The following is a 10,901-nucleotide window of genomic DNA, read 5'->3' as shown; positions in this document are numbered from 1 at the left end:
CATCCACTCTTTATATCTAGTGCCATTTGTTAGGACTGAGACTCAGGAGGAGTTAATGGACTCTTAGGCTGAGTCACAAGTTCGGAATCTAGACACTGATTCCTTCAAGTCCCAAGTTAATTCATTCTTGAGTTTATGGTAGAACAGCTGGCTTTAACCTTTTCAATCAACACTGGCTCCTGTTTTCCTCAATGTCATAGTTAATCTTGCTTGTCAACTTGACTGGATTGAGGGATGCATGGAAAATTGGGAAAGCCCACTTCTGGCTGTTTGGGAGGGTGTTTCTAGAGACCATCAGTGTGTGGTCAGTGGGCTGGGGGCTTGCATGGAACAGAAAATGGAGAGAGGCAAGCTCCCACACTGGACTTTCTTGAGCAGCAACATTTTTTTTCTGCTGCCTGTGGAAATCAAACTCTAGATTCTTCAGGATTTAAGGCAGATTTGCCCTGGCAACTCCTCAGGGAGCTTCCACACCGTTGGCCTCAGACTGGGGCTGCATCACTGGTCCCTCCTGTTCTGAGACTCCTGGCTTGTTGAACTGAGCAGCTACTGGGTTCCTTGGTTTCTAACTCACAGATAACCATCATGAATCAGGTAGATGTTGACCTTGTTCCACTCTAATAAATCTCCTCTTATATGTACGTTCTATTGGTTGGTTTCTCTGGAGAGCCCAACCGATACGCTTGGTTAGCTGAGTTCTATCTCCTCTACACAACTTAACTTTGAGCTGTCCTTTCTCATTCTCCTTCCTGTAAAATCCCCTAATGTGCTTTATTCATTTCTTACTTCAATCACCCTTCTAGCCACAATTTTGTTTTGTTTTTGAGATGGGGTCTCACTATGTTGCTCAAGTTGGTCTTGACTCCTAGGCTCAAACAATACCCGTTTCAGCCTCTGGAGCAGCTGGGACAACCAATATGTGCCACCACACCTGGTCTACTACCTCATATTATCTCTAAGATCACAGAAAAATTCCTCGCCAGGTCTTAGTTCTTCTGTGGACCGATTGTGTGTCACTGGAGTTGACAGAGTATGACTTCCTCTTAAAAATTCTTTGTCCCTATATTTGGTCCTATTTGTCATGAGCCCTGCTTTGTGATTGTCCCTCCTGAAACTCTTCAGTTAATGGCTAATCAAGCACCTACTATGGGACAAGCATGATACTAAGCATTTTGCATGAGCAACTCAAGGGTCAGCATTTCTGCCTTTCAAGAATCTATTATTTCTCTAATCTATTATTGGGGCAAGGGAATGGGTCATATTCCATTCCTGGGTTAATATGCACCATTGCCTACTTCACTTCTTTATTAGTCACCTTTTGTTGTTGGAACAAAATCCCCAACACACACAATTTAAAAGAAAAAAGGCTTAATTTTGCTTATAGTTTTAGAGGTTTCGGCCCATAGCCAACTGGTGTCCACCAGAAACATTGTGGTGGAAGAATGTGGTAGAGGAAAGCTCTCATCTCATGGCAGCCAGGAAGCAGAGATGGTGAGAACCAGAGAAAAGACAGCCCCTTCAAAGGCATCTCCCCTGTGACTTGGTTTCTCCCTGGGCCCCAACCCCTCATGCCCATTCAGCTATGAATTCATTAGTGAATTGATCTGTGGGTGAGGTTAGAACTGTCCAGAGCCCACCTTTGCACACAGGACACTTCTGGTGGGCATTTTAGATTTAAATCATAAAAACTTTTGTCAACAAGGCCTAGAGTTTTTAGAAATCTGAAGACAGAGAAGTCCTACTTTGATGGGTTTCAAAATTTATAAATCAGTTATTTAGGATTTTTTTTAACTTTGGGTGACAAAATTTGGAAAATGGTAGACAGGTAATTATACTATCACCCAAAAGACCATTTTGCCAATAATAAAACTGATCCAATCAGCTAGTATTATAGATCCCACTTTCTCTGAATACTCATAAGATCTGAGGGATGTGTGAACAAGCACGCAGAATTTTTACACATTAAGATGCTATCCTTTAAAAAAGCTGTGGTATTTTTATACAACGGAGTACTACTGAGCTATAAAGAATGATCACACTGAGATATTTATAAATAAATGGACACAACTTGAGACCATACTCACAGGTGAAATAAATCAAACTCACATGTATAAATACCGTATAGTCTCCCTAGTGTAAGAAATGGTAAGAGTACAGAAGAGTTTATGATAATCATGATTCCCTATTACATCGTTTGAAGCCTTACAATGTTTTCATTCATTAGTTGAAATTGTTTTATCCTGGTTTTTTTGATTTTATTATCTGTGATGGTATGAGCAGCTATTTTGAAGAAAACAAGACATTATAATAGCCAGTGCTGATTTAATATCATCTTGCTTTGAAGTCCTACCATGCTTTTGTTCTTCTGTTTCCATTGGTTCTTTCATGTTGTATGTTACTGGATTTTATTATGTGTGATAGTATAAACAAAATTTTATGGATAATGAGATAATACAGTAGCCATTGTTTGTTTTCTGTTATTTGGTTCTGAATGCCCTGTAATATTATCATTCTCTTGAATGGTTTTATTCTATTCTTTTATGATTGATAGTGTTGTATATGAAGTTATGCTCAACTACTTCAAAGAGGCATTATGGTAGCTACTGTTATATCAGGTTGTCTTGTGAAATACTGTGTTGCTTAAATTGTTCTGTTCTGATCTGCTTTGTTATGTCCTCCTTTGTCTTACTCTTTAAAATAAAGAAATATTAAAAAAAAAAAGATGCTATCCTTTGCATCTCTTCATTGCATATTTTTCTAAAGGCAAAACCAAACTAAAACCAAAGCCAGGCCCTCAAGCTTCAAGGAAATGGTCTTTTGTTAATGGAGAACTATGAAATGACAACTTTCATGACAGGCTTGAGTGTCCCCAGTCTTGAGTCACTACCCAAAAAAGGAAAGCACGTGAGAAAGCCTTCAGGAATTTGAAGTTTAGTCTTTTGGATAAAATTCCAAGCTGTGGGTCTTGGAACCCTGTATTTTCTCATCATCCTTCCTTGTTTTTCTTTGCTGTCTTGATTGTCCATTCTAGCAGTAATTCCAATATTTCTTAGACCTGGAATTTGTGTTTTTCCTTTGAATCAGAAGAAGCAATCATTTCAGCACAAAAACTTTGTGTGACAGGAGAGCAGGTTTCAACATCAGTCTTTGTCTTTCTCTCTTCTCCACCCCTCTTTCCTTACAGTATAATTATTCTTGTTTCTCAATGTCTCTGAAATCAGACTTTCAACATAGGAAAGCATCCGGGAAAGATGGTCAAGATGTGCAGGAATGACGTGCCTGTGTTCAGGATTCTGATGGAATCTAGGTCTCCTTATATCATTGTATATGTTGTCCATAATTACTTTTATGAAAAGCCACAAAAGGAAAATGGTGTTACTACTATTCAAATCCACACACATCTTGGTTGCTTTTCTCTCATTGTGGAGACAAAATACTCGATGCCCAAAATTAAGGAAGGAAAGGTTTATTTAGCTTACGGTTTGTGGAGGTTTCAGCCCATAATCAGCTAGTTCCAAGGCAGGGTGTCATGGTTGAGGGGCAACAGTTCAAGGCAGTGGAAGACAGAAAAAGCAGTAAGAGCAAAAGGAGGGAAAGCAAGCATCTCTTCCTCCCTTATACTGTAAGCAGGCTATGCACCCTAGTGTGGGTGTAGCACTTACACCATCTCCTTGCCCTCCTCTTGCACAGGATGGGGATGGTTACAAAGTGAGACACCCTGCTGAATCACTTAGTGTCATGGTTTATGTTGGTGGCCCCCAGGCCTCATGTGTTTGCATTATGCATCTGTGATTGGTTCATTGTATAGTGCTTGGATTGATGGTGTCAGTGCTCCACATAGGAGTGAAACCAGGATGTGATGTAATGGCAGGAAGAAGGCATGTCTTGCTCTCTTGCAGGTTTCTGCCTTGCTATTTGCACCTGCCATGAACTGCAGCCCCACCATGCCACCCTGCCTTGGAGCCAACGTACGGACTAAAACCTCCAAAAATTGTAAGAAATAAACCTTTCCTTTTCCAACTTTAGGCATCAGGTATTTTGTCTCAGTGATGAGTAAAAAGTAACTAAGACACTTAGTAAAATTTATAAGCTTTTTAAGTTGACACAATGTATCAGCCATTATACCACATGGTGCCCCATAATTTTTCTTTACATAGCTTAGTGCAATACTATACTTTTACAAGTACTTCCTCAAAGCCAAATGTGTGGAATTTCACCTTCATGTGCTGTGTACAGACATTGGGTCCAAATTTTTTCTTCCCTTAAACTTCCCTTCTCTTTGAGCTAATATTCTGTCTCTTACCATACATGGAACCATCCCAACTCTCCTTTCTCTTAAATGATCACAAGGTCCCCAAGATTTAACCTACTGGTAATTCATCTTTTAGTTTCTTGGTCTTCTATTAAGGTAAAACACCATTTGACTTCAGAGATGTCCTTTCTTTACAGTGATATCTGGTACAAGAGTTCAATACTCAATAAATCATAATTTCTTTGCACTTGTTCAAATAAAACAAATATTTCATCTGGATGTATAAACCTGTAATTGCTTAGCAACATAAGATTTAAAAAACATTTTTAGTCAGTTATTGCCTTTATCAGACTTAAAAAATTAGTTTCAGCATTATATTTCATTTAGTATTCTACTGTCTTTAAAAATAGCATTGAATAACACTGAAAGACAGATTTTCTTGTTTTTGTTATTGGAGTATCTTTGATAGCTCCGCTTTCTTATTTACTTTTGGGGCTCAAGCACAGTCCAATCATTATTAATTAAAAAGCATGAAACAGTAGCTGAAAAGAACAGAGCAGAGAATATAGCCTTGTTTTAGTGTCCTGGGAGGTGGTCTAGCCTAAAAGTAAAGGCATGCTGTCTCTCTCAAAAATTAGAAAAGTATTTTTGCCACTTGATTAGAAGCAAGGAAACACAAAGGCACCGATTTTTCCAAGAGAAAGGTCTTTTTAGGTTTCTCTGAGGACTAACTTTACGACATAATAAAATATCCTCTATCATCCAAATCTTGGAGCAGAAAGAAGGAAAGAAAATGGGGGATACAGATAGGAGGATCTGTCTTACAGTTGTTGCTTGTCTTCATCAGAAGGATTTCAGGATTGGCCACCTGATAGACTTTCACTTACAGCTGAAGGGCTGGAGATACTTGGGAAAGGAATATGTTCTGCTGCGAAGGTTGGTGGGGAAAATGAGGAGAGATGACTGAGTCCTGAAGGGGAGGCTAAGCCAAAGGCCTAAGAAGCTGCTCCAGAAGAGACATTCTGTGTTCACCACAGGGAAGCGAGGAATCTTCTTTAGAAAAACACGACCTAGCTGTGTTGCCTGTCTGTTACTATATCAAATACCTGAGATAATCAACTTAAAAAGAAGAAAGGTTTATTTTGGCTCACAGTTTGGGGAATTTCAGTCCACCCGCTGACTGGCCTGTTGCTTTTGGGCCTAAGGTGAAGCAGCAAATCAAGGTGAGAGTACATAGAAAAAAAAGCTGTTCACCTCATGGTGACCAGGAAGTGAAAAAGAGACAGCAGGAAGAAGGCAGGGCTCTAACATCAACAGCCTCGCTTCCTTTTACTAGTCTCCCACCTCCTAAAGTTCCACTACTCCCCACAGTGGCACAGGCTTGGGGACCCATCCTATACAGCACATGGGCCTTTAGGGGGACTCAAGGTCCACACAGGAGCCCCACAGTTGTGTTCTTCAGAAAGCTGATTATGAAAAGTTTCCACATTTTAGCTCAGTTCTAAGAAGAAAGACGATTTATATGAGGAAGTCATGGGTTTTGTGAAGAAACAGGATTCAAAAGACGATTCCTTTGACTTAGATAGTTTCCCAGAAACTCCTTTTTTTTTTTAAACAGTGGGAAAATTTTTTTGAGAAAATAAAATTGAAGAGTAGAGGAGAAATTGGCTCTGCAGAGCAAGCTTGGGCCAAGTAAAGAGGAAAAAGGAGGGTGAGAGCAAAGATAAAAAGTACACAGTGTGTCTGGGAAAGCTATAATAGAAGTTAATTTGACGACTGTGTTTTTGTAGCTTCAGTGAATCTCTCTCTCTCTCTCTCTCTCTCTCTCTCTCTCTCTCTCTCTCTCTCTCTCTGGTACCGGGAGTTGAACTCAGGACCTTGCTTATGCTGCTAAGCTATATCCCCAGCTCTGTGAATCTCAATAAAGCCCTTCCTGCTGAATGTCAGCTGAGCACTGCCCGTCGTAGAGACGAAGCTTTGATTGCATTCATGTACACGCACCCTCACTCCTCTTCTGCTCTTCTGAGTTTGTCTGCTCACCAAGGTGGGCGCTGACACTGCCAGAACAGTGTTTGAACTCTAACTCAGAAATGACCCGCAGCTAGGCTTGAAGCCAGCTAAGAGACCCCTGTTGGTAGAAAGTTCAGGAAAGCCGAAGCAAAGACAGTTGGGGTCACGAAGCATGCTTCGTGGGGACACCAGGTACCAGGGAAGGCTCAAGCTAAGTGAGAGGAGCATGCGCGAGAGAGTTTGGTGGCCACCCCCAGGCCCGTGTTCTAATTCCTTCTTAACTGGAAATAAGGCTGTGGCTAGGAGTGCTTGTCCTCCTCTATCATCTCAAAATGGTAAAGCTGAAAGGATTTTGAGTGCTATTTAAAAGGATGGCCCTCACAGTGCCGGGGAGAAGAACAGGACCCCAGAGAGGAGTCGTGAGCCACCCCTGCCCACCCTGGACGTGGTCTGCAATTTTCCTCACTTCTGGTCTCGCCTCTCACCTTCACCTTCTTTTCCTTTTCTTTAAAAGTATTTTTTGAAAATTTCATTTCATTGTTAGTGACAAACAGTAATTGTACATATTTATGGAGTAGACATGCTTTATGGAATGATCGACTCAAATGAACTAGGAGCCATTTAGTTTTTAATCTTCATGAAAAGGAGAAAAATAAGGACTTTCTACTTTCATATGATTGTGCATAAGTAATTTATAAGGAGAAAAGGAAACGAAAATTTTTAAACATGAAATTAAAATTTAGATTTCTAGTAAAAATTCTTGATTGCTGACTGAAATGTTTCTAACAAAATCCTCTATTATTTCTAGAGGTAACGAATTTTTAAAATTTCTGTACCACACCTAGCAAAATGTTACAAAAGCTAAGTACCTTATCCATCTGTCTAAATAGAGCAAGAAGTCTGAGTTATAGAATATCTAGAAAAAATTAAGTTGACTTAATAGCAATAATTGTTTGCTTAATTCAAAGAATAAGATGTAGGGAGTGGGTTGCTGGATAAGAATGAGCTGTAATCAGCGCAAGAATTGTTTTGTACTTTTCTAAAGGATTTGGCAAACATTCCTTGCAGCTGGAGCTCGGTCTTTGAAATCCCTGTCACACTGTTTTTATGCTTAACAAATGCGAACCGTTCCCACCATAGGCTCTGGAAGATTTAAAGAGTTCTACCAAAGTGTCTTCTGATGGAAAAGGGTGAAGGAGAGGCTGGTTAGTAGGTAAAGGGTGCACTTAGGAGGAGCAACTTCTGATATCCGTACCTCAGTGGGGTAACTATGGTTGACAACAATTAATTGTCCATTTCAGAATAGCTCCTAAGGAGGATTTTGAATGTTCCCAACATAAAGGAACGGTACATGTCTGAGGTGGTAGATATGCCACTTACCTTCCTTTTATCATTACACTTGTATATATTTACCAAAAGTTCACACTCTGTTCAGTAAATATCTACAATTACCATGTGCCAATTAAGAATATTTCTATCGGGGCTGGGGATTTAGCTTAGTGGCATAAGCACCTGCCTTGCAAACAGGCGGTCGTGAGTTCGACCCCCGGTACCGAAAGAAAAAAAAAAGAAAAAAAGAAATAAATAAATTTTAAAAAAAAAGAATATTTCTATCATGCCCAGTATGTATGAAGTCTGGTTTAATTCTTAGAACTGCAAGGGAAATATATGTAAACACACAGTAAATAAATATGAAGTGTTTTAATTTCAAGAACATGGAAATGAAGCCTGGGAGAGGCTCTGCATACCTCTAATCCCAGTACTGGTAGGCTGAGGCAGGAGGGATGCTATGAACTTGATGCCATCCTGGGATACAAAGAGAGTTCAAGGCCAGCTTGAACTGTATAATGAAACCTTGCCTCAAAGAGACAAAAAAAAAATAGAACAAACAAACAAAACACCTTACAGTAATTCATTGATAGGCAATGCAAGGTATTTTGCTACATTTTTCAGCTAGTTTCCTAGGTTTCTAAATACAGTTTCCTATGTTTGTAGATAAAGTTTTCCCTATTTAACAAGAGGGCTTAACATATGGGAGGCGCTTACTGTGTTTTGTTTTTGTTGTCGCTGATTTTTTTCTTTGAAGTAGTGAAGCAAATAAGATCTTGAATATGGAGTTTTTATCAGAAGTAGCGAGATAGGCTGAAAAAAAGACTCAGTGAAGGAGATACTTTTTTGATTTAAACAAAAATGTTACAGTGAGTCATGCGCTGTTAAAAAGGTTGAGGGATGTGAAAATGAGTATGTCGCAGTCAGTCCTTGATCCCAGAGACTTTAAATGTGCACCGCGGTTCCCTCTGCTTTGCCATGAGATGCCCTCTGCCATGTCACAGTGCAGCAAGAAGCCCTTTGCCAGGTGCTGAGCAGGTGCCACACTGCTGGACTTCAACGCTTCCAGAACCAAGGAGATACCGAACATCAAAGATCCTGGTTTTCAATTTTGTCTTGGTTACTTTTGCACATCTGTTTTTTCACATAAACTCTGAAATTTGCTTGGAAAGTCCCATGCTGACAGTGATACACAAAACTCACCTTTCTTATAGTTAAATGATATCATAAGCTTGTTTGCTCCGACATCACCTGCATTAGTGAGCTGAACTTTGAGGCTGTAACACAAGTAAAACCTGCTCAATCACGTGTGCTAGGGTCAGGTAGCTGTCCTCCGTCTGGTAACTGTACCACTAGAAAATGTGGTCCCAAAGTCACTCTAGGAGGGATACAAAGGAAAGGACACTCAAGCAGAACATCTATAAGGGCAAAACTTGGAAGCATCTTGTACTTGTTTCACCTGCAGTTCACTGGTCAGATCTGACAGGCAGCTGCTGTAAGAAAACACACAATTATTTTCCCACATGCTATGGAAGAGGAGTGGAAGCGGTGCTAGAGAAAAAAATTACACACTGAGTGTGTCAAAATGGTGAGGCAACGTTACTCAGGACCGCTGTGACAGGTATAGGAACTACTGCCAGGAACCTGACAAGCAAGAGCAGGACTTTGGTCACTGGCTGGAGGAGGAAACAGGAGAGATTACGAAGAGGAAAGAGCAGAGGTAAGGAGAGATCCTTGCTGGAACAGGCAGGGATGATGGAACACCAACTGGGAGGAGGCAAGCGGTGATGAAAAATTTGCTCCGATACTGAGGCTAAAGTCTAGCTTAGCTGGAGGCTTGCTCCAAGGGCTCTAGAGAACAGGTTCAAAGACAGGGTTGAGTACAAGAGCTCCAAAGGGCTGACTGCGTTTGGTGAAGGACAGAATCTTTGTGCTGAGTGCTCAGTACTGTTCCTGCTACGCAGCCAGAGGTCACTTTCCTCCAAATCTTTTCTGATATATATTAATGCTCAAAACAAATGCTAATATTGCTTAACCATTAGGGGCTACTAAATGTTTTTATAGTCATCCTAGAGCTTCTCCAAGTTTCTTTATTGAATCTGTCATATGAAGGAAATGGTTCACACTGATATAGCTTTTATCTGTGGCTAATACTGTTCATGAAGCCTGCATAACAAAAATTCATGTAAAAAGATATACAGATTATAGATAAAACATTATGGAATACTATTATGTTCCTTCTGTATCATATTAAATCAAGACTCTTTGTTCATTCACTCCAGCCCTGCTATTATCAATTACAAACTGTCCCCCAGAAGGAGATGTGTGAGCCTAATCCGCAGTGCCTATGCATGTGGCCTACCATGGAAACAGGTTTTTTGCAGATGAAATAAAGGTAAGCTCAGGGCACACTGGTTAGCGTGGGCCTTGCATCCCATAATTGTTGTCCTTTATGTTATGCTTTGTTCTGCTGAGACAGGGTCTCGCTATGTAGCTCAGGCTGTCTTTGAACTCACTATGTAGCCCAAGGTGGCTACATGCTGCTGGAATTACAGATGTGCACCATCATGCCTGCCATCAAATATTCACTGTTGTTTTCTTGTCTTTCAATTTTGTTTTTGTTTTGAGACAGGATCTTGTTAGGTAGTTCAGGCTGGCCTTAAACTCACTGTGCAGAACTGTTGTCTTGAGAAAAGAAAGCGAGTTTTAGATATAGAGATGCAGACATTCAGAAAGATGCTTTGAAGACAAGAGGCAGAGTGAAGTGTTGCAGCTACAAGAGGAGGAGGAGGAGGAGGAAGAGGAGGAGGAGGAGGAGGAGGAGAAGGAGGAGGAGGAGAAGTTAGTGGCTGCCTTGCTATTAGAAATTAGGAAGAGAAAGGCATGGAACAGATTGTTCCTATTGACTTCTCAGATCTAGATTTCTAGCTTTTAGAACCACCAGAGAATAAACTTCTGCTATTAAGGGACCAGTTTTATAGCAATTTGTTACAGTAGGTCTAGAAAACTTAAACGCTTCAACTAGAGTTGATCTGATCTTTCGGGGAGAGGCTCTCTATTAGGGTTCTGCTTCTGTGTGAAGCACTGGTAGGCACTGGTGATACAAAGATGGTGCGAGAGATTATAACATAGCCAGGCAAAAGACTTCTTACTCTTTCTCCAACAGTAAAACTGTCCAGTTCAATAAACATCTATTGCTTCGATGCAACCTTTTAAGACATTAAGTATATTACTGGCACTATACAAACTATAGTACAGGAAACACCCTTTTGTTTAGCTTTAAGTTTTAAGGGAAACATCATTGATATTT

This window comes from Cavia porcellus, unplaced genomic scaffold, assembly GCF_034190915.1.
Source record: "Cavia porcellus strain 051 isolate PalLab524CR breed Dunkin Hartley unplaced genomic scaffold, mCavPor4.1 scaffold_1, whole genome shotgun sequence".
NCBI lineage: Eukaryota > Metazoa > Chordata > Mammalia > Rodentia > Caviidae > Cavia > Cavia porcellus.
The sequence above is the reverse complement of the archived record's forward strand: the minus strand, read 5'-3'. Positions refer to the sequence as shown.